Genomic DNA, 24,716 nt, shown 5'->3' on the forward strand with positions numbered 1-24,716 from the left:
CACACAGAACCTGCATCTGTTTTTGCGTTCTGTTCTTTTCCTGGGATTTAGTCTGAACACCATAGACAAGGTCAAACAACAATGTCCCTTGTTATTGTTTCTGGTCAGACACTAGCACCTAGACATGACAGAAGAATGCAGCTGTTATTTATGTGCATACATGTCCTATCATATAAATAAGCACAGGAACCAAAAAAACACAAGAAGAGAGTTCATAGGCAAGAGAATTGCGTCTGTGAGATCTATACCATTCATCTGTGAACGCTAAGGTGCAGTGTCTGCTAGTAATCCCAGCGAGCGTTCATATATAATCATTAAGCTTAATTAGCAAGGGAAGGGGGGAGGGGGGTTAGCATACACTGTCCTGCAAAATGACAGGGCTTTTCATGATATATGGATTATTAACCATGCTAACGGTATTTTTAGTATGCATTTGTTTTCGAGTTGTGGCACGTATACTGCATTTCAGATCACGATAGGTAAAATAAATATTCTACACTTCCTTTGTGTCTCCTGGCTATTGTATTGCGGACAAACATGAGTGAGAGAGCAAAAGGGTGTGTCTTGCTACTGAGAGGTTTGATAGTGTTGTGTTCTGGGGTGCCAATTCACTTGTTACTCAGGCAAGGTTAGGAAGGCAAGTGAGGCACTATAGCTAGTCGGACTCTGACTCATAGACACTGAGGTGGTCTGGTAACTCAGTCCCTACAATACTGATGTTCATTGGTTCCAAGCATAGTTCTGTTCCAGAGCAGAATCCCTGCAACATGGCACCACCAACGTTTGGTCTAGTACTTACTAAGAGGAACCCTTAGTAGTGCTTGTGCTTGTCCACAATACCCTCACACCCTTTCCTGGAGGGTATTTCTCCTCCACAGTTATTATGGGGTACCTACTTCTGTTTGATTTTTTAAGCTTGAATATTAAATGTTTTTTTAACCCTCTCTGTGCCAAGCTTTGAATCCATTCTAAATTAATTATGGCACAGCCCATACTTATTCCATTTAACTGCCGTCCAGCAGTTACTCAGCATTTATTACAACATGGAGTCCCTAAAGCGGTGCTTCTCAGATTTTTCTTGTAGAGGTGGATGCAGCGTACCACTTTGAGCTTTTCCATTCCTGGGTCACATTCAGCCACAACTTGTGCAGGGTAGAGCGGTGGGGCTGGGTTGGGGGGATTCGATGGATGACGGATGACCACAAGGGAAAATTAAATTAACAATACATTTTCCCTTGGGTTTGTCTGTTGAAATCCACAGCTCTTACCTGCAAGGGCTGTGGCTGGTCAAATTTCTGGCTGTCAATGCTAATGATAATACTTTTCATGTATTTATAGTGCCACAGGCACCTAATGCATATCGTTCATATGTACTTCTTGAAATTCCTCTAATTATCTGTAAACACCAGATGTGGTTTAATGGTGCTCTCCCCCACATCCTTGGAACTGTTAGAATGGGTCTCTTAAGTACTGAAGGGGCCACACGGCCTGCAGTAGCAGGCTGTTCTCCATATCCTAATATGGCAAATATTAATGTAGTAGAAATGCGTGCTTTGTATAATGTTTAATTCATACTATATTGAGGTTCTACCCAATATATTTACATTGCTTTGCCAGCTGGTCCAGCTAGACTTGACATACGAGGACAGGCCCAACAACTTGTGGGGACTGTAATTAGTCCTGTAATTGTCCATTCAGTAATGGGCAAAAGACCCACAAATCGTGAAGAAATAGCATTTTGGATCGCCCAGAACATAGACCAACGTGAAGCTGTGTTTTCTCTTACAGGATCACAAAGCACAGAATGTTAACCAAATGGTCCCCAGTCTGCCTGACTGCAACACCCGACGATTTTTGCCAAAGTATACACTCTTTGTCATGGCACTCCCTTGATGACCGTACTACCGAACGTCCTCAAACAGATGAGCATAGGGTAGGTCCTGCCCTCGATATGGGGATGAAACTTGTGGGAAATTTCCCTGTCATCAACAAAAATATTGTTTCTAATGTTAAAAGTGAAGCAGCGTCTTTGGCTATGCGCCAGGGACGTGCAGCGGTGCCGGTAGCTGACCGCGAGTTGCCTGTCATTATTGCTAATGTGTACAGGTCTTTAGCCTGTAATAGTTTGGCAACCAGACCTTCTGTACCACCACTTGTCAAGCCTAGTTTAGACAAGGTAGACAGACCTGCCCATGAGTTTCCTGAAAAAGCATGGGCTAAATCTGAACAACAACAGAAAACTAGACAACATGGAGGTTCTCCACTCCCGGAGTCCACTGTACGAAGTTACGACCTTTGTGATCGCACTAAAATTAGGATTCCTGACAAGGATCTGTCTTTGGAAAAATGCTCTCCTCGTTCCTTTCAGGAATCTTCTGATCAACAGTCCGACAGAGGAGGGCGATTTGATTGCAGACAAGGTGAGGGCGTTCAACCGAAGCGGGAAACAACGCTTGTTTGATGTGAAGATAAAAAGAAGAGAGATCCCCTCCATGTAAACCCCCTTTTCAAAAAAGACAGTTGCTGCATTAACTGCTAAGTATGCCACAGATAGTGAGAACCCTCCCCCTGAACAGGAGTTGGGTGGTGACTCTGCGAAAACACAGCAGAAGTTACCATAGTACATCGGAATCTCCACCAATTTCCAGTGCAACTAATACATTTATTACATTTGAACCCACAGATACCCGGAACGCCCCTTCATTTAGATATACAAATTCAAAGTGACGTTAAACGTACAATTAAGGCAATTTATAGGGATAATTTTATTATGTCTTATGACATTCTCTTGGTGGAGGTCAACTAGCCCCCACCTTTTGTTCTTGCATGTCCCCAGGGTAAAGATGTCACTCTCTCTTCTTTCACTCACCCTGTACCGGACGAGGTTAAACAAGCCTATGATTGTCCTTAACATATTATTCCTATATGGTCCACACCTCAGGTACAACCACAATATCCTATGAAATGGGACGCAAAGGCACCTGTTAAAGAAATTAATTCCCACTTGGAGTACCATGGAGTAATTGAACCCAGTGCCTCTTAAATGAATAATCCTCTTTTTCCAGTTCTGAAACCTGATCATTCCTATTGCATTGTCTTAGATTACAGACATTTGAATAGTCATACTCATACATTTGCCATTCAAAATACACGTAGTGCTGCATTAATAAATAATATCATCCGTAAAAAAATATATGAAACCACCTTAGACATTTCTAACGTTTTTTCCAGTCACAATTTGGCTTCCTTTGTGTCTCGTCCACCACAGACACATCTGTTTATTTCCAATCAGCTGAATGGCTGCATTTAATTGGCTCATTGTAGTCCTCTGATTTTATATACTGCGTTCATACTTATTTTGGTTGCAATTTAGTTCTTGCTGTAGATTCCTCAGGGGTTGGCAACCACGCTCAGCTCGGCTGATGCTCGAACCGCTATTAAAGACTTGCAAGTCTTTATCATGGCATATGCCTGTTGCGCAATCCATTCAGACCAAGGTCCTGCATTTGCTTCTAAAGCATACAGTGATTCGATGTAGTCCATGAGTGTGCAAGGGCATTTTTCTTCTCCATATAGACCCAAGGGTAATTCTGTTTTGGAGAGCATGAACCGTGACTTAAAGCAGTCCTTAACGGTTAGAGTATTAGGTAAAGGGCACGGTTGGTTGAACCATCTATATGAGGTTCAACATGCATTAAATACCCTCCCTAAAAGATCTCTCGGTGGGTGGACCCCATACAAAGTACTTTTTGGCATCAAGATGTATGTTCTAGACCTTGATAGTCCAAACGTTGTGGTGGCTACCTCAACCTTTGACGTTGATAACTGTTGTGCTGTCTTACAGGACCTACAAAGGTTCTGTGGCACTCAATCCTGCAAACACTTGCCTGAGTCTCACACTTTGAGTGCTGCAGATCAAATTCTGGGTCCGGCTCGTTTAAAGAAATCAGAGGTCTGGATTGAGAAAAGGTGGCCATCAAAAGGGAATGTTGTACTGTGCTCCTGTTCTGGTCCTTGGTCTTCAAGGTACGCAAACTGATTTTGCCACCTCTTCTTGGTTATAAGGACAATCGCTTTGTCTCCATAGAACATGTCAAACGACACCAGATGGCCGATACTCCATATTGCCCCGGAACAGCAGTTCTTTTTTGCTAGACTTTTCTTTGCAGCCTGTGAGCACCACCGATGCTGATACTCCCTGGTTGAGGGAGGGGAAGGCTAAGTCTTCAGTCAACGATTTCCACGACACGATACCTGTGTCTACTATAAAGTCTTCTACAACAGATATTATTTATAATGATCCACCGTTGGCGAGCCCATCTGAGTTGGCTTTTTTTAAGTCCTACTAATAAATTCCAACCTCCTGTTTTTCAGCTGAGTGCCTGCGGGTTCTATATAGATCAAGATCATTTTTCTTCTGACAGTTCTTCAGTTATTTGCATGCCTCCTGCACGGATCTGTGTTTTTACTTCATGATTCAAAAACACTTATTTAGTCCCTCCTCGGATATATGTTTGGATCATACTTTCCTTGGTTTTCTTGTTCATGTGGATTGGATGTGTGACTGTTTTTACCTACTGATCAACAGCCATTACCTACTGGAATGTTCTGCTACAGAACTGGTCAACAGGGTGTTGGATCCCCCATTCTTCTTCGCACAAACTGTAAAGCTACTTGTCCTTCGTTACATTTCAGCCATTCCAGTGACTGATTGAGTTGTTCGGGATAAAGTTCCTTTTGATATATTTGGTCCAACGGAGACCCTGCAGATAGCATATGTGTTCAAAGTTTCTTTGGGTGATGTAATAGTGCCTGGTTTACATTTGAATGATTGGGATGTTGATACTGTAAATTCTATGCTCAGAAGATCTATAGCTTAACTCTGCCAATTATGCTGAGATGTTCTGCTACCATCATTATGGACACCATTTTCTTCATAGAAGTGATAGACAGTGTCCCCATTTTAACTATACCCAATGGGAACATTGTCCAACTCCTCCTCCAAAAAGTTTGAAAACTCAAAAAGATAAATTTACTAATTTCACAGGATATAACACAACAGACCCCTTGTCAAATTATTTTGAATTAATTCCAACACCACCCAAAAAATATATGCTTACTCAACCTAAGCTTATATATGATACTATGTTTGTCAATCAGTTGGCCCTTAAAGGTCATGATTGCTGAAAGGACACTGTAGATTTGAAATTGATTTGGGGTATGAAGTCCTGGCAGGCTCAGGTCACTGAAACCTTATTTTGAGCCTACTTGATTCCCACACATATGATTTTCCTGAGATTGTCTAAAATTAAAGAAATGAATGCCCCAACTATTCTAGCCTACGCCCGCTTTGATAATTGGCAAAGTTTTACAAATTACACGGAAGAACAATTAAATAGTATGGTGCAGAACAGTACATTTAATTCTTTGTTTCTGGGTCCTGGCGGGTGGGTATTTTGGCCAGTGGACATTAATGGTTGTCATTCCCATTTTCTCAATGCCACAGCTGGGTTTAAATCAAGTAGACCTTATCCCCAATACTCAGTCAAAACATTCTGGTATTGTTACCACGTGTTTGGTGGGAAAGTTATGTCAACAATGGTTGGAACATTCCACACTTTCTGCAGTAAGACCACATTATTCTCTCTTGTCCAAATACATGAATTTATCGGATTTTCTTTTGGGTCCCAAATCCCCACGTTCTAAAAGATTTCTACATGCTACCTGTAATGAAATTTGGAAATGATCTCTAGTGGAAGCTGCTACACGTTAAGACAAATTGACCAAGATAATTTGGAAAAAGTGCTAGCTGTTGTGGATAATAGCAATAATATGTTATCATCTCGTATTTACAAGTTGAACAATATTTTGTCGTCTGTTATTGATATTGTGCAGTGTGACGTGTCAATGCTGTATCATGGGCAGAGTCAACTTGGAGCTATTATGCATTTTTGCTGGACGCTTCAAAGACTCAAAAATGGGCACGTTCCATTGCATTATTTTAATTGCAGTGATTTATTGCAGCCTTTTCATTTACTGCGTAAATAACGATTGATGGCCATGAAATACGCAACCTATACAATGCTGCATTTAGAAAAATGAGAACATCTCCCATTCACCATAGCTGAAATGTCTTTGGTGGTGTGGTTAATGCACAAAGTTATTTCACTGCTTATATCGACATTTCAATTCACAGCTTGCATGAAACATTTTCCTGATGGTAGATAAGAACCCTTAGGTAGCAGTTACATGCAAAAATAATTGGTCGCTCCCCTTTGCTTATCGTTGTGAGCGTAGTGACAAGGACTTTTTTATCACTGTTGAAAATGTGACACTACTGTTGGACATTCACTTGTTTGTAAACTTGTTAAACCACGGTGCATGCAACACTTCAGCACCCAATTTGGTTTGTTATTTGAAAGGAATACCGGTTCCTGTAATTACCCCTTTAATTGCGGTGTTCTCTAACAGGAGTTATCTCATGCTTAGTGATCAAGACTGTTGCGGAATGTGGGCTGGAGTCCCATATATTTTGTCAGTTTCCCAGTTAGTTACTTGTTGCAACAGCGTCTTGTTTCCCCCTCCTCATGGGATAGTAGATAGCTTGTTGTGGCCTTCCATTCCAACTTTGAAGGTAGATGTTAACAAGCTAAGCAGACCTCAGAGCATTATTGTTCCAGCAAGAACTAGCTTACATTTGCTCTCAAGAGCTTCGAATTGCAGGAGGCTAGAACTACTAGTGAAATACAGTCATTGTTAAATACTGACTTTCCCCTGCATTTCAGAGAATTAGTGCATCAAATCTTTAATGCCTCTAGTACGGGCGGCCTTGCCCACTCTTTTAAGGTTCTAGGCTCCGGCTTTTTTTTAGCTCTTTTTACAACATCTTTGGCGTAATACTGTTTTTTATCCACTCCATTTTCTCTAGTGTATTTGGAGGATTCCTGTTGCTGTTATTTCTCATTTGCGGCATTCTTGACCTGTTTCTTCTTCTGTAAAATAGATGCTCATTTTATGGACATTCTGGAACTGACATCGCTCCAGCATTACCGTGAGGCTATGAATCATGTCTTTGAATTGCTTCTGCTGTAAGAGCTGGATCTTGATCAGTCGCTGACATTTCAACCCGCCTGCCTTACCTTTGTGCAACCTGTGTTGCACTGCATCTGGCGTCCTTTCGAATGGACACTGGATATATGCCTGACTTCGCAAATGCCTGATGTCTTGGACTTTGGACTACTGATGAGTCCCTTAGCAACTCATTTTCAGAACTGTCCTTTTGGCTTGAGACTTCTGCACAATGCAAGGTTTGAGCCTTTTGCCGACGAGGAACCATGTCCATGGATCACAAGATACAGACTCTGCAAACACGGACGTGGGTTGCCCGGTAACTGTCTCAGCATCGGCTGAGACTGGAGAGTATGTTTGTTGTTTGGAGCTCGTGACTGGGGCTGTGGACGAATCATCATGTCCCTAGTTGGATTCCTTCATGAAGCCTTTGGCTTATGAAATGGTGAGTGACATTATGGTTTCCTTCGAATGACCTTAATTTGATTATTTTTCCAAGTTGACATTTCTTTCTAATTATAGTTTATAGTCATTCAAATTTCTGGAACAAGGCTTTGAGTGTACTTACTTTCTAATTACATTTATTGTACTTAGTATCTTTTTAAGTGCTATTATCTGGACCAAAGCAAGGGTGTTGTCTGTTTCCTGCCCTGCCAATTGTGGTTTTTCCTATGTTTGTTCGCCTCATTTTACTTTGCACGCGTTACTATATAAACATCCTTGCCTTTGTGCCACATTGTACTTTCACACAAAACCTGCATATTTTTTCAAGTTCTGTTCTTTTCCTGGGATTTACTATGAACACCATTGACATAACACGGGAATGCAGCTGTTGTTTATGTACACACACATCCTATCATATAGATGAGCACAGGAACCAAAACTACACATGAAAAGAGAGTTCAGAGACAAGAACACTGCATCAGTTGAGATGTAGAACGTTCATCTGTAAATGCTGAGGCACGGGGTCTGCAAGTAATCCCAGAGATCTTTGGTATATAATAATTTAACTTCATTAGCAAGAGGAGGGTTTATGTTACACTGTCCTGCAAAATGACAGGGCCTTTCATGATATATGGATTATTGACCATGCTAACAGAATTTTTTGCATGAATTTGGTTTTCAATTGTGGCACGTATATTAAATTTCAGAGTACGATAGTTTAAATAAATATTCTAAACTTCCTTCCTGTCTCCCGTTTATTTTATCATGGACAAGTACGAGCGAGAGAGCGAAGGAGTATGTCCTGCTACCGCAATCCCTGAGAGGGTCGAAAGTGTTGTGTTCTGTGGTACCAATTCACTTGTTAGCTTGTCATGCTTAGGAGGGCATGTGAGTCACTATAGCTAGTCGGACCCGGACTCATAGACACTGAGGTGTTATGTTGACTCAGTCCCTACAATACTGATGTTCTATGGTTCTAAGTATAGTTCTGTTCCAGAGCAGAATCCTTGCAACAAAGGTACATACCTTACAATATAGAAGTCTCAGTTTGGGATCGCCAAACCCACCTAGTATACTACTTTTTCTACTTGCTATAACTTCATCACCGCTAGTAGCCTAGATGAAGTGTGCCTTGTCTAGATACTGGACTCTTTTTATTGCTTTTACCTTTATCCTTGAAACCTGTTTGCATCTGGCATGCTCACTAATGGATTGGAGAGAGGGGTTATCTAACTCCTTTAAAAAAAATCAAACTTAGACCACAGGGCAAAGCTAACTATAGGATCATCTATCTTTTGCTAGAAGTCACTAAATAGGTTAGAAGTTTGGGCTTTCTAAACATCTCGTAGAGCCCCAGGTACCAGCTGCTAGCGGGGGAGCTTAAGGCTTGTTTTAGGCACTAGTGGCCAGATTCACAAAGGTACTTACGTGTAGTAAAGTTACAAGTGTGGAGTCTCAGCATTTGTGGCCGAAACTCTGCACTCGGGGAGTAATCTACGTCCTCGGGCGGAATCTTCGGACTGCAGTTAGTGCAGAGATTCTGCCCTGAGTGTGGTTACTCAGTCACACCAAAACTCATACATTTACTACACATAAGTAGCTTTGTAAATTGGGTCCAGAGACTGTGGATGTATTGAATGACATCATATAAGATTACGATGATGGCATGCCCACCTGTCTCATCCTGCCTTCTGTCTCATACTACCTCATGTTTGCTAAGTTGGTCCTCTAGAGTCAGATATTTACAGTTGGCACCAAGGTGTTCAGAATATGGCTGCCTAACATGCCCTAAATGTCAGGAAATTTGATAGGTTCTCCGAGGCTCACTATATGCTGTACTGGTTACCATTTTCTAGAAGGATCCAATATAAGGTACTCTGCTCTGTCCACGGAGCCTGTTCTGAAACAGGCTTCATGCTGCTTTTGTGTATCTTTTCAAGTCTAAGTGATCCCTTAATTTTGTCTCTTCTCTCCTGCTATCAGTCCCCCGATTAGAAGTCTCAATAGATTGAATGGATGGTTTAGGGGGCTGTTCCTTCTCTTTGTTGCTTACTCTATTTGGAACATAGTCTGTCTTGGCTTGCGCAAAATCAAGGGGCATGTTATGACTGAAAGTACCGTCTTAATATTCAGCTATTTAGTTGATTATTATTTATTTATTTGTGTATTTTATAAAGCGCGCAGCTACCCCAATGGTGTGTCCCGGCGCTGATTGATCAGAGGCAGATGGACCAAGACAGAGGCTTACAGGCTGAATAAAAAGGTTTTAGGGGATCCGTGGAATTTGGGTTCCGATTGGCTCATCCGAAGATACAGCTGAAGCTTATTCCAGCATTGGGTGGCACATTCCTCAAACGTTTTGCCACCTGATCGAGCTTTTTTAAATCTAGGAGTCGCAAGTAACAGCTTAGTGTTTGAGCAGAGGACTCTTGAGTTACTGTATGGTTGGAGACTTGACCTCAGATGGGCTGGGCCTTTGCCTTTTGTCGTCCGGTAGGCCAGAGTCATGGCTTTGAAGTCAATTCGCTTAGAAACAGGGAGCCAGTGCAATTTTCGCAGGTAAGGGGAAATGTGTTGCCTGAGGGGGATACCGCCGATCAAACGGGCAGCTGCGTTTTGCACTGTCTGTAATCTATGGCACAGTCCTGCTGTCAAACCTAGGTATAATCTATTGGCATAGTCAAGATGCGAGATTATAAGTGCATGGACTATTGTTTTGCGGTTAGCGCTGGGTAAATAGTTTATAAGTTTTTTATAATTTTAATTTTGGAAAAACATGCTGCAGATACTGTTTGGACCTAATTCCCAAAGGATAAACGGTGGTCCCATCGGACCCCTAGGTTTCTAACAAAGTCCTTCGGGGTAGGAGCCTGGCTCAGATCTTCCGGCCACCATAAGTTGGAATCTAATGGAGATGGTTGATTAAAAAATAAAACCTCGGTTTTTCCTGCATTGAGTCTGAGGAAATTCAAATCCATCCATTTGGTGATGTTCCTGAGGCATATCTTAAGGGGATCAAAAGTGGTCGGAGTTGGTTCATCAAAAGTAAAAAGCAGCTGAATATCGTCGGCATAAGATGTTGTTTTAATGCCCGAGTGTAATATCATTTTAGCTAAAGGGGTAAAATACACATTAAACAGGAGGGGGCTTAGCGAGGAGCCCTGAGGAACACCCCATTTCAGTGGCCTAACTGAAGAAGTGAAGGGAGGGGTATGAACTAGTTGTTTTCGGTCCGCGAGGAAAAAGCTTATCCATTTAAGGACCGTGCCCTGGATTCCAATAGAGCTTAGCCTTCTCAGCAGGATAGAGTGAGAGACGGTGTCAAATGCTGCCGATAAATCCAGCAGCACCAGCACCGCCCTCGAGCCCCTGTCAAGTGTCCACCGTACAGAGTCCGCCATTTCAATCAGGGCCGACTCCGTACTATAGCCTGAGCGAAAACCATGCTGGGAATCATGAAAGAGGCCCTGGTTCTCTATAAAGCTAGCAATTTGCTGATGAGCTAATTTTTCCAAAATCTTAGCTGGGGCAGAGAGGAGGGAGATCGGTCTGTAATTACCAGAAGTCTCTGGATCCGCATTGGCTTTTTTTAAGATCAGAACCAGAAAAGCATGTTTCCATGCTTCTGGATAAATACCAGTGCTAAGAGAGGCATTCCATATAGGGTTGAGATGGGGATTGAGACGAGCTGCTAATGCTTTATATTGTTTTGCTGGCCAGGGGTCGCTAGGAGATCCAGATTTGCATTTGAGCAATTCCTGAAGGGAAGTTTCTTCGGATATTTCCAAAAATTCAGAAAAGACTGGAACTGAGATGTTATGGTCCATCGGTGCCTCCTTGATATCAGAGCTATCCCTGGTCGCAAATGAGGCATAAATGAGAGCAATTTTCTCCTAAAAAAACTCGGAGAGTTGGGTGCAGAGAGATTGAGACACCGGCTGGTGTCGATTTAAGGCTTGTGGGTCAGTGAAAGATCTGACAATCCTAGAAATCTCTCTGGGGGTGTTACTGGCTTTATCAATTTTGTCTGATAAAAAACTTCTTTTTTGTATTATGATCAGTTTACGGTACTCTTTAAGGGCAGTGCGATACTCAAGTTTACATTCCATTGAGTACCCCAGTCTCCAGCGACGTTCCAGTACTTTGCAGGCGGACTTTTCTTGTCTCAGTTCGTCCGAGTACCAGAGGGCTGGGGGTAAAGACCTAAAGGTTTTGATTGGCCTAAGAGGAGCTAGTGACTCGATTGCCTCGGCCACCCAGTCATTAAGATTGGAAATACACAAGTCCAAATCAGAGGTGGGAGGCGGACTAGAGTCTTTTAAGTGCTCTTGAAGAGAAGCCTGAGAGATTTTACTCCAATTTCTCCCAAATTCCTTAGGGGTCAAAGAGGGTCTGTAAAAATGGGTCATTTGAATGGAAAAAGGAATGAGATAGTGGTCAGACCATATGACCGGTATAGGGTCTTCTATCGAGATATCGGGAACGTTGGAACATATCAAGTCCAATGTGTGGCCAGCTCTATGAGTGGGAAGAGCAATTAATTGGGTCAGATCACAGGCTGCCAAAGTGCAGATAAAATTCGAGCTGATGGGACAGGAGATATCTTCAGCATGTAAGTTAAAGTCTCCAAGAACCGTAAAATTAGCATACCGAGTGCATGCTTGGGTAATATAATCCATCAAGGCTGGAAGATGGGTAGGGCTGGAATTAGGGGGAAGATACATCAAAAGGCCATCACATGAAATAGAGGCAGAAGGGAAGACCTTCAATGCAATCAATTTGATCGTAGTGAGGTGAGGTGACCGTCCATGTGGTTTTATAAATAATTACCACTCCACCTCCCTGTCTACCATTCTGCCGATTGGCACAGATAATACTATGGCCATCAGGGATAGCCAGAGTAAGGGCAGGATTGGTCTCCTTGCTTACCCAAGTTTCTGTCAAGAAAAGGAGGTCCCAATCATTGTCCTTTAAGGAATGCAGAATATCTAAAGAATGTTTGACCAACTATCTGCAATTTATTAGTGCTGTCTTAAGAGATATCCCCGTTCTAGGACACCGAGATGGGGTTGGGTTGGGCAGGGAAAGATGTTTATCATGTACGATATATATGTTAGGAGAGAAACCACACCACTTACATGAAAAGTCCAAACTCCATGGTTCAGATGGGTACACCAGGGGATGAGAGCAGCCCGTAGGTCTAAGTGCAAATATCTCCATCTGGCTATATGTGGTCCTTTGAATAGTGGTATTTCGCTCAGAGTGTCCGGCCCCGCCGCATCTGGTCACGGACGGACGCAGACGGGCTTCCCTTTGGAGCACCTACGGCGCGCCAGCGGCACGTCCGCTGCGCGTCCGGGCAGGTATAGCCATTTTATCCTGTTGAGGGCAGGAGAGGGCAACAACTAGACCTCCACCTCGAGACTTCCCCCAAAATGGCGGCTCTGTAGCTTCCCTCGTCAGCACCCAAATCGGCTGAGGGGAAGAGTGCAATGCGGGCAGGTAGGGAAAGTGCAAATGAGCAAGTACAGAAGGTTAAAAATATATTTAAAAAATGAAGCGCTAACCTATGTTCCCGGCTTCCGCCTCAGGAACTGCGTTCTAATCGATCTGCGCGCGTGAGCCTAGGCACGTCTTTTATCCTGTTAAGGGCGGGAGAGGGCAACAACTAGACCTCCACCCCGAGACTTCCCCCAAAATGGCAGCTCTGTAGCTTCCCTCGTCAGCACCCAAATCGGCTGAGGGGAAGTGTGCAATGCGGGCTGGTAGGGAAAGTGCAAATGAGCAAGTACAGAAGGTTAAAAATATATTTTAAAAATGAAGCGCTAACCTTATCTTCATGTCTTTTCTAGCTCTTGGCCTAGATGCCTAGTGGGGTTTGCTGCACTTTATTACAACACAACTCAACTCCTATCTTAGTCGTAGGTTTGTTTATATATGTAGTGGTTATCTTCAAGCACTAAACTCAGGACCAGTAGCAATGTTAGAACAAGCATTGGCATAGCCAATAGGTCTCGCTTTTGGGACCTTATAAGTGTTTAGACATGCAACAGTTGATGTTGTTGCACCAATGATACAGTACGGCATAACTAAATACTTATAAGGTTCTAAAGGCGAGACCAATTGGCCATGCCAATGCTTGTTTGGAGAGGGGTCTTTTACAAGCAATCGCAATGAGCAATAAATACAAGTGTTCTTTGGTCTTGCGGAGTCCTTCCTACAGATGGGGCACAAGGCATTAAGTACCCTGAGTCACTATTCAAGACTTGGGGCGCTACATCCGTCAAGGAACAATCTGGGTTAAACCAGACATTTTCGAGCACGCTGTTCTGCAAACATTTCGCAACACTGCTCGTTGATGCTAAATAGCCAACTCTTTTTGCATGTGTGTGGATTTGGTGTGTTTGAGGTGGGAGCGGTACTCTTGGGAATAAAAAGGTGCATTTTGCAATCCTGTAATAGCATTGCAAAGGTTTTGCAGTGCTGTGGTGTAATTGCAAAAAGGGCATCTGATGTTTGCCCGCGTGCGCTTTGTGTGTTGGGAACTTTCAGGCTGGGGTCCTTTCATAAGAAGGATGTGAGAAGCTCTGTGTTTAATGGTCAGTGTTGCTTAAGGGAAGGGCACATTTTACTGTGTATCCCATCCTACTTTTTGGGCGCATTGTGAGATGGGGGTCTCATCTAGCGCGTGATCTGTGGTGCGCTGACCCCTACCAGGGAGAGGTGCTGTGCAGGAAGCAGTCAGTGGTGCCCCGTGTGTGGCAGCCATTCAAAGCTTGCAGTGCCAGGGGCTGGCATGGAAAAACTCACCGTCATTACACAAGGCCAGGGGCACGGGGGGAGGTTTGTGTCTTCAGACAGCCAATAGGGGGCGCATCTTTAGATTTGGGGAGGTTTACCCGGTGACCAGCTCGCACTGCTGGGCACAAGTGAAGACCTCTAAGCCTTGAGTGGCCGGTTTGGGTGGGCATCAGGTGGTATCGTGCGAACAGGCCCCTGCCAGACGATGGCAGGAGGGGTGAGGGGAGACACCTTGCGTGTCTTCACACATTGGGGACAGTGGCGTAGAACAGCGGGTTCACGGGGCACGGACGTGCTACTCTGTACTCGGCTGAGGGGTACCGGCCTAATAGCGGCTGTGGTGGTGATGTGGGTACAGGACGGGAGGTGTTAGGGCAGGAACAGGGTGTTGACTCAATGTGTTTTCTCCAGAATGGCGGTGTGGGAGCAGCCATTTTCCCCATGTCTGCTCTGCCATGTTTAGCTCTGCTGCCGGCTGCGTGTTAAAGAACAGCCCGTCGAGTAACAGCAGGAAGAGGTCTGGCAGGGGTGGGCACAGGGGCGAAGGAGCAGCCAGGGTGCAGTGCAGGTTTCACCCGTTTATCATTTATGCTGATCTCAGCAACACGCCCTAGTGAGTCGTTAGGTGGAATATACTCGCACAGCACAAGATTTGTGTACCACCATTGAGAGGGCGTTACTAAATGCAAGAGCCTGTTCTCCACAGGTTTTATTCACCATTAACCTGTAGAGTGTTTCTGGAGGAACGAGATTGCCAATCCCAACTCTTCCTGTGTACAAAGGATATGTTCTTTTCCTTTGACCAAATATTGTAACAATGTTCAAACTGGCCCTTGTGTACCTTCTAGAATGTCCGGCTCCCCCATTGAAACGACGGGGAACACCCACTGCAGGTCTCCTGCAAACTCCACTCTTTGCTGTCCAGGGTCGACGTGCCATGTCAACCCGTTTCATCTCCCCTTGCACTCGTGGAAGACCGCTGCGGGCCGAGGGCTTGGAACCGTGGGTCAGGGTGGCACAAAGTTTGTAAATCCAGCTAATTCGGAGGATTTAGTAGATCGGGACACTCACAGATAATGGTCATGGTGCCAATCTTAGTGTGCAACATACATGTCCCATTGCGCTATACGGGCGAACGGGGCGTGCAACAGGGAGGTGGGGTGGATATATGTTATGCAGCAAAGTCAAGACTCCCCTCCCCCTCCTGCAGATATGGACAGTTTCAGAGGTTTGCGATCACTCGTGTACTGCGGGCATAGTATACTCCTGATGCGTGATATACTCTTGCTTTGGGATCTTTGCTTGAGGGCTGAAGAAAGGGCAGTGCAAGACGGAGTGGCAGGCGGAGGGGGCAGCGAAGGGTGGTCAGTAGTTGGAAGGGTCAGAGCCATTGTGCCCTTCTTGCATATTGGCAGTTTGGGGGGGTTAGGGGTGTTCAAGGACACCCACAGACCGTGCCATGATGTACTTTCGACATGTAACATAGCTTGCTCTGAGAGTCTTATCTGTGGCAAAAGTACAGTCGCAGGTGGAGTGCGCGAGCTAGGGTCAGTCCCTGTAGATTCGGGAAATTTCGGGGTTTGGACACCCCCGTAGAAGGCAGGCGCATGGCATGATGAGGGAGTAACTACAAACTCCACTGGAACTCATGCTGGTTCTATCGTCTTGTCAGTAGTTTGGGGTTTTATCAAACACCGCAAATGCAGCTATGTCACGCTTAGAGAATAACATTCTTGGAAAGGGCAGGGTAGGGTGGCAAGACAGTGCTCAATTAGTAAAATTATAAGCACTGGGGCAAATGTTTTACTTTGGAGTCTGCCCCACGATGCTTCTGACTGTTGGATAATTTCGGGGTTCGGAAAAACATCTCAGGTGCAGACATGCAGCACTCTTGTTAGGGGCAAGAGGGTATATGAGAGTAGGAAGCAAGGCTGCCTTTAAAATAACAGCGGTGGGCGCTCTTTGTTCGCCCGGCATGACTGCAAAGACGGTAGAAGAAAAAAACAAGCACAGGCGCGCAATTAAAGAAAACAAACACGTGCGCGCGACTCACGCTAAAGAAGGAGGCAGCAGGGGGAGGAAAAAGAGGAGGGGCCTGCACCTATTTACCTTCCGGGAACGAGCAGGGGCACTATATGTTTGCAAGTTAATTACAAACATATGGTGTCAAAGCTCGCTACCGCAAGGGAATCACCAGATGTGCACGAGTTGCCATTAATAGCAATGCAACACGTGCACGTTTTCGGCTCAAAAGGCGCATCAATGGCTAAAGGTCTTTCTCCTAAGAAGCGCATGCACGCTGAGTAGGCGAGACCTAAAAAGTGGAGAAAAGATGATGGGATGTGGCTTTTGGTCTTTGGTGATGTGGACTGCCCCGCGAGGGAGAGCTCAGGTATCTGGCGCCTGGTATACAGTTAGACTGAGAGATAGCTCAGCTATGTGAAGCCTGCACATATAATTTACGTCTAACCAGAGGCATACCTCTGCTGTCTAAAGCAAAAGCCTCAATTCAGTAATCAATTCCTGAAAATGCATTGCAAGACAGATGTAGAATTTGCTTTAACATATGCTTTGGGTGGCTTTCCTTCGGGATGGTGTTTATGCAGGAACACTACACCAGCATGCCACTTATGTAGGCATTGTATTGCTGTGTCCTGCCACTTCCATCAGGTGTAGTTTGGTATTAAAATGCTTGGAAAACATTATTGCACTATCAACACAATCCTAGGCCTGCAAAAAGCAGCATAACTCTGCTATTGTGTAAAGTAGGTTACCAATACAAAAACATTGCTCAGTGAAAAGCTTACTTTTTCAGTGTTACAATGATAAACTGGCACATTGTTGAGTTGACTGCTTGATGTCTCTGTTGTGCACCATTCAAGGGTGTCCCTTTCTCTAGGCAGGGCAAGCAAATTGCTGCAAAGGTTAAAACATATTTAGAAACAACCATTATAGACAATATGATAATTCTTCTAAAAGGAATTTTCAGTAATTCATAACAGTTGTTGTATTTTATAATGCACACTGGCCTTGCAGGTTTTAAAACAACATTGATATTCGTGGGTTTGACTCTCTACGAGCTGGGGACTTCAGAACAGAACAGAGAGCATGGCTGTTAAAACAAAAGGTATAACAAGCCATTATGTTGCTTTACAAGACTTTACCCATCAGCGACACGTTCTACGTGTTCTGGAGCTTGAAGGAATTATTGTATCCTTGGCATGCTGGAACACCATTTGTTGCAAGGTTATTTCAAGGCAACTAACGTTTTTGCTTGTTTTTTAGATTTGGTGGATTCCTGAATGGATTGTTCATCTCATCTGAGAACTGCTCAATGTAGGGTGCTAACAAAAACTATTAATTTCATTTAGAATAGCACAGATTCCTGGCAACATTGGCAACTGATTGGCGCTTACATCTTCAATCTCAGGAGGATTGGAAGATGCTTTAGGAATCAAACAGAGACTTGACAGTCTCACGTCCTGAAATCAGGTGCATTAATACATTAGGATCAATATTCCGAGACAAGTACATGTGTGCAGCCGCAAACAAGCATATGCTGCAATATTATGAGGAGCAGTTAGACAGAAGAATTTTTCTGAAAATAACATTAAACATATTTCATGAACTCCTTGTCATTTCATAGAAGCAATTTTCAGAGAATTGCCAAAAAGTGTTGTTGTCTTGAACTAACTTTTAAAAACTGGTTCTAAAGTGCTTTGTGCAAAAATCAGTAAAAGCTGCTCTTTAAAGCACTCGCTCAGCCTATAAACATGATAAAAATGTACTGTCATGGCTGTTGTAATCATATTGAGCTTGACCAATATGTTTAAAATACACAAGTTATAACTCTATTTTCTTTCATTGGCTGTAAGGATAGCTCTGCCCCAATCAATCAATCAATCAATCAGGATTTGTAGAGCTTGGCTGGTTCAACCGTGAGGCTATCAAGGCGCTGTGGGATCATGCTGTTCTTATTGGTTGAACATACAGGTCTTGAGACCCTTCCTGAACTGCTAGAGCGATGAAGAGGCTCTGAGGTGCAAGGGGAGGGTGTTCCGGATCTTAGCCGCCAGGTGGGGAAAGGATCGGCCTCTGCTGTTTGCCCGGCTGGGTAACTACTAGGGAGAGCAATATGGAACGGAGTTCCATGGTTGGTTGGGGGACATTGTTTGTTTGAAGTGTTAGCCCTACCTCGTTTGGTTGACCTGCTAAACTCCCCTGCTCATATACAATTAATGCCATCCAAAGTGAGAAGCACATAAGATGAATTTGCACTATATATGACTAACGGCTGATTATGAGTGGGTTAGTGAAATCTGACCTGTGAGTAACCAGGAGTACAACGTCTGTTTTTGCACGGGTCGGAATTATGAGTTGGAAGATATTTTTATTTTAAAAAAAAAATTTTAAACCTTTATTTTCGGTATGCGCAGTACACAGCGTCTGCCTACAACCCAACGGGCCGGCCGCTATGACAGTTAACATCCTAATGTTGCATCTTGAAGCATTACAGTTAGCACGGAAATCAGCAACATTATCAGTGTTCAAGCGCATATAACAGGATAAGCAAAAGGATGAATTAGGTTTCGTTTTAAAATTTTGGTGAAAAACGTCTAACTAAACAAACCACACAGAAACATGGCAAATAACGATTCCAGGGGCTCAAATAGAGAGGGCAAGGGAACCAATCTCCAAAGAATAATGTGACGTACGTCCAGGGACGGGGGAGTGGTAAACAGCACGATGTATAAAAATGTACCATAGACAAATATCCGGAACGTCAACTACGGGGACAATGTGACATCAGTGGTATAATCGAATGGAGGAGTGCAAATATTCCCACGATATGCATTCCACTGGGACCAAATCCTGCCCCATTTCTTAGGACGGCCCGAGCTACATAGACCGTCTTCTCCCTGAACATGCACCAGTCCATGTTCTCCTTCCAAGCAGTTATCACAGGTGGCCTATGGGAGCCCCAGAGTTGAGCGATATCCCTCTTGGCAATCATGTTACCAAGAGTAATCCAAAAGGTCTGGGCGGCAGTACAATCTGTCGGCTCCCAGACGTTGAGCAGGCACCGTCGGGCCTCAGGCAAGAGAGAGACCCCGGTGACCCTTTCCATAATTGCATGCACTCTAGACCAAAAGGCAGACACCACAGGACATTCCCAAATGAAATGTAGAAAGGTACCATTCATGCCACAGCCACGCTTACACAGCCCATCAATCGAGTAACCCATCCGCACCAGTCGCGTACCAGTCATATATACTCGGTAAAGGATCTTCAGCTGCACAAAACAAAGGCGAGCTGGAATGGCCACCTCCTTAGGGGAGGAGACGGCCATCTGCCAGTCCTCGTCATCGAGTTCCAAGCCGTCTGCAGTCCACGAAGCCCTGAGTCGCACAAGGAGATCCGCCCTATTATTAATAAGCTTTTTATAGATCAGAGAGATTGTACTGTCTGACACATGGCCATCCAGAATCCGGTCCTCAAGCGGCGACGACTGGGGAATCTCCGTCCCCGGAGGGAAAACAGAAATCAAGGCGTGTCGCACCTGAAGGTACCGAAAGTGCTCCTTGTCACCAAGTTCATATTCCACCTTAAGAGCTTCAAAGGACTTAACAGTGCCCTTGGACCAGAGATCCTCCACCTTGCTGATTCCAATCGTGTCCCATCTATCAAACCCTTTCGTACTCCACAAGCTACCCAATCTGTCAGAGTCATACAACGGCGTCATTCGTGTCAACCTGTCGCCCCATCCCGTAGCAACATTCGCATCCCTCCACACTTGCACCGCACATTTCGTGGGTCCAGTCAGGTCGCGGAATGGCTCCTTGGAATACAATGCCCTATTGAAATTCCCACCCGGCAGGAGGAGCTTGTCCCTCGCAAAAGCAGGAGCAGGACCAGGGGAATAAGTTACATGATTAACCGCGCTCAACTGGGAAGCCCAGTAGTAGCGCCTGATGTCCGGGAGGGCAATGCCGCCATCATACCACGGCAAAGTGAGTGTGGATAAGGAGATACGCGCTCGCCCATCCCAGATCAATTGTCTCTGAAGGCTCTCGACCTCACGGAAATACCCGGAGGGTATAGGATCGAAGAAGTTTTGCAGTGCGTACAAAAATCTAGGAAGCGACATCATCTTAAAAAGAGCCGCACGCCCCAATTGGGATAGGGGCAGGCGGCGCCACCGCTGGACATCCAGTTTAAGACGCCGAAGGGGAGAATACAAGTTGCGATCATAAGGGAGGGAGGAGTCCAAGGAGACATGAATCCCCAGGTACTTGAAACCAGTCTCGACCACCTGGATCGGGAATCTACGAGGCAACGGAGGGAGCTCCCCTGCCAGAACATAGACGCAGGATTTAGTCCAGTTGAGGACGAGGCCCAAATTCTTCCCAAAGGAGGTGAGGACGTCAAAAAGCACATTGAGTGACTTCTGGGGTGAGGTGAAGTAAAGGAGAATGTCATCGGCGTATAGCGAGACACGGTCTTCAAGATCAGGGGCCCACCAGATGCCCCTAATCGAAGCCTCCCACCGAAGCCACTCCGCCAATGGCTCCAGCGCTAGGGCAAAAAGCAGGGGAGAGAGTGGACAACCCTGTCGAGTGCCACGCCCAAGTGGAAACGATCCAGACACCCTGCCATTTACCACCACTTGGGCCAGTGGTTGTGCGTAAAGGAGTTTGACCCAGGCAATAAAATTGGGGCCGAAACCGAACTTCGAGAGAGCCGCCCAGAGATAAGGCCACTCGATGGTGTCAAAAGCCATGGTGGCATCAAGAGACGCCAAGATTAAGTGCGGTGTTACGATGCAGAATAAAACCGGATTGATCCGGATGAATCAGGTCGCAGATGACCGTTAGCAAACGAGTAGCAAGCACTTTAGCCAGTATCTTAGGTTCCGCGTTAAGCAAAGAAATGGGGCGATAGGAGGTACATCGGTCACGAGGTTTACCGTCCTTGTGTATGACAACAATAGTGCCCAAGCAAAGATCAAGGGGAAGGAGGCCAATTTCAAAGGCCTCCATGAACATATTGCGCAAGTATGCCGCCATCTTGTCAGGACGCAACTTGTAGAGCTCGATGGGCAGACCGTTGGGCCCCTTAGCCTTACCAGATTGAAGGGATCCTATAGCAGTAGCGACCTCATCCACAGTTATAGGCGCATCCATAATAGACCTGTCCTCATCGGAGATACAGGGTAGCGCAATATGGCGCAGGAGCAAACGGGAGTCACACTCATCTCTATCGCTCACCGATCGATAAACCGTCTGGAAGTGATCCACAAAGCAGTCCACAATCCCACCTGCGTCAGACACGCACTCACCATTCAACCGTTCAACCACCGGCACCACACGGCTTGCTTTCTCAGATTTATCTAACCACGCCAGAAGCTTACTCGCCTTATCACCCACATCATACAGTCTACCCAACTGGTTCCGATACATGACTTTGGCAGCGTCGGTCACCAGGTCTCTATAGTCCGCCTGCTTCAGCGCCAAGGAGTGTAAGACTGCAGGAGTATCATTGCCACCCAATTCACTTTCAAGCGAAGTAATTTCATCCTCGAGGCGCGCTAAGTCCTCCTGCTTAGTCTTCTTATTGGCAGCAATCAGTGACAATACAGAACCCCGTATAACGTTTTTAAAGGCCTCCCACAAGGATACAGACGAAGAAACAGACCCCACATTTTTGTTAAAATAACAATCAATAGCCTTGATGAACTCGGAGAGCATCTTAGGATTTCTTAGGTGCCAAGGATAAATAGGGGCGACCCTGCTCTCGCTGCACAAACCCATCGAGATCCTGAGCAACAAGGGTGAATGATCAGAAATGCCCCTGGGAAGATGGCGGATTTCACGCACAGAAGGAGTGTGGGCGGACAGCATCAAAAAATAGTCAATCCTAGAGAGGCTACCGTGTGCTCCAGAGTGGAACGTATACTGCAAATGCGAGGGGTGTAGCATCCACCAGACATCTACCAATCCAAAGGTCTCCAGCAGTTCAGAAAGCCATAACTGAGAAGCCGGCAAAACTCTGGGGGGAAATCGGTCACAATCACCAGAGACCACCGAGTTAAAATCCCCACCCAGTATAAGGAGACCGTCTGGGAGCCCTAGCAGAGTCCGCCCCAGGTCGGCATAGGTGGTAACTTGAAGACCCGGGGGAACGTAAATACTAACGATTGTGAGCACCTTCCCCTCCCACCGCCCGGAGACAACAGCGTACCGACCCCTATCATCAAGTGTGACTTCATCTATTTCAAGGGGCAGGGAGGATTTGATCATTATGCCGACCCCTCTAGAGTCGGATGTGAATCCAGCATGAGCTACCAATCTGTAGCCGCGTCTATCCAGGGCCCTGCACGCATTCCCTACCAAATGTGTCTCCTGTAACAGGACAATGTCAGGGGAGTGACGTCTAGGAAACTGAAGAACAACGCCACGTTTTATCTTGTCACCCAGACCATTAACGTTCCAGGACAACAATTTTAAATCACCACCCCCCATCCCAACAAAGCACTGTAGGAGAGTAGGGTCTGCAATCCTATGATCACCCAGATTTTTTGCTTTTGTTTCACTGGTTTACGACTTTCTCTGGCTGTGGGCCTGCTAATCAGACCCACAGCCTGGCTGTTCTCTTTCTAAATTACGATATGTACCCTAGGTGCATTTACCAATTGGTACTGGGCCACCTTATCAGACCCCGTAACGCAGGGCATAGGTGTACCCAGGGCCGCCAGGGGCTGCAGCATGTATTATGCCACCCCTGGCTGGCCTCCTAAATTTGACACAACTGGCTGCATGACAGCTGGGGCGAAGTCGTGTAATCACCCTTCGCTGTAGGTATAGTAGCCCTATATCTAACCATACAATGGACACCCGAGTCCCTATCAGTCACTCCTATGGCAGGCCTTATCAATCCTGAAGGCAGAGTGCGTGGGCTCGTGTGAGCTAGGTTCAGGCCCGAGCCGAGCCCGGCTGCAGCTTGCGGAATCAAGACCCAATAGCTGTTCCATGATAACGCGTACCATATCGGTAACTCCGGTATCGCGTTATCAAAGCATGTCGAGTAAGGTGTCATACGAATCGGGGTGCTGCCCTCTCACCAATTCTGGCGATGAGGTTAGTATCCCACCCTTCTAGAGGGACACGACATGTACGTAACTGTGAACCCCGGTTAAAGTTAACTGAAGCCTCAGCTCCACAAAATGGATGCTGCCACCACAGACACAAGTCTGACCTCCTGCTGCTGGGAGTCCTTCCAGCGAGGAGCACTTGGACAAAGGGTTTCCTGTCGAGGGCGCTGTTCGCACCGTCCCAGACAGGGTTTGTGTATTCTGGGTAGGTAGGGCTTTGGCGAGAAGGTGACTGCGGAGTGGCACCCCGGTGCTCACTACGCATCTGCCGGTTAGAACCAGTTCCAGGGGCGACAGCCCTGGCCTGGGGAAAGCCCGGCAGGGGAGAGGGGCGTAACTACCCCCCTTCCTGGTCCCACCCTTAGGGCAGGACCTAGTCATGTACCCACCCCTTTCTTTAGGATAAAGACCGGAGCGGGGACCCTTCCAAATTAGATCATCTTTGAATCAAGAACTACTTTCTACGAAAGGACACTCAAGACTCTTCTCAAGATTTCTCCCTTGTGGCTAAGGAGTAGTCACCCTGCATCAGCGGGCACCAACTAAGAACTCTGCGGTTTGCTGCAAGTCCTTCCTCAAGGATCCGACGGCCCAGCTCGACGAGAACCGGCTTCCCTGGCACCTCTGACCTCTACCCACGTCATCAGCTCAGCTGTGATCTGTGGGTGCGACGAGACCTCGAGGGACCGGCCATCATCAGAACCTGCACGCTCTTAAAAACCAGCACGACCATCGAGGTAACTCTCTGGTGAGTGCTCTGGGGTCCGAGAAGCCCCGACCCTGAGCCGCTCTAGCACCGAAGTGCAGTCTCCCAGCATCTCCACGATCTGCGTGGGGCCCTTCTGCTCGCTGCTCAGCACGTTGTCTGGTCACTCGCCGCTGGCTTGTGCCCTTCTGTGACGACATCCGAGAATCATCACTGCTGGTCTGGTTGCTCCAGACTGGCCCTTGCTTCCATCTTCGCGAGAAGCACCCCGGACCCTCCTGGTCCACTCAAGACGCCATCTTAGGCCCACCCCGTGGCCCTGAGATCTGCCAAGGCTTGTTGCCCCATCCTGGGCCCAGCGACGCCGACAGCATCATCCTTCGTGGGACCGCTCGCACCTCCACCGTGGTCGCCGACAACGCCTCCTGGTCCGTGAGACTGCAGAGCCTAGCGTCGCCCACTCACCTAGTCGAGGTGACGGCCAACCGGTGCCTTCCTGGTACCCTCTGACTACTGGCTAGTAGTACGAACTTGGTCCCCTCTGCT

The sequence above is a fragment of the Lissotriton vulgaris genome, chromosome 6, assembly GCF_964263255.1.
Source record: "Lissotriton vulgaris chromosome 6, aLisVul1.2, whole genome shotgun sequence".
In the NCBI taxonomy this organism is placed as follows: domain Eukaryota; kingdom Metazoa; phylum Chordata; class Amphibia; order Caudata; family Salamandridae; genus Lissotriton; species Lissotriton vulgaris.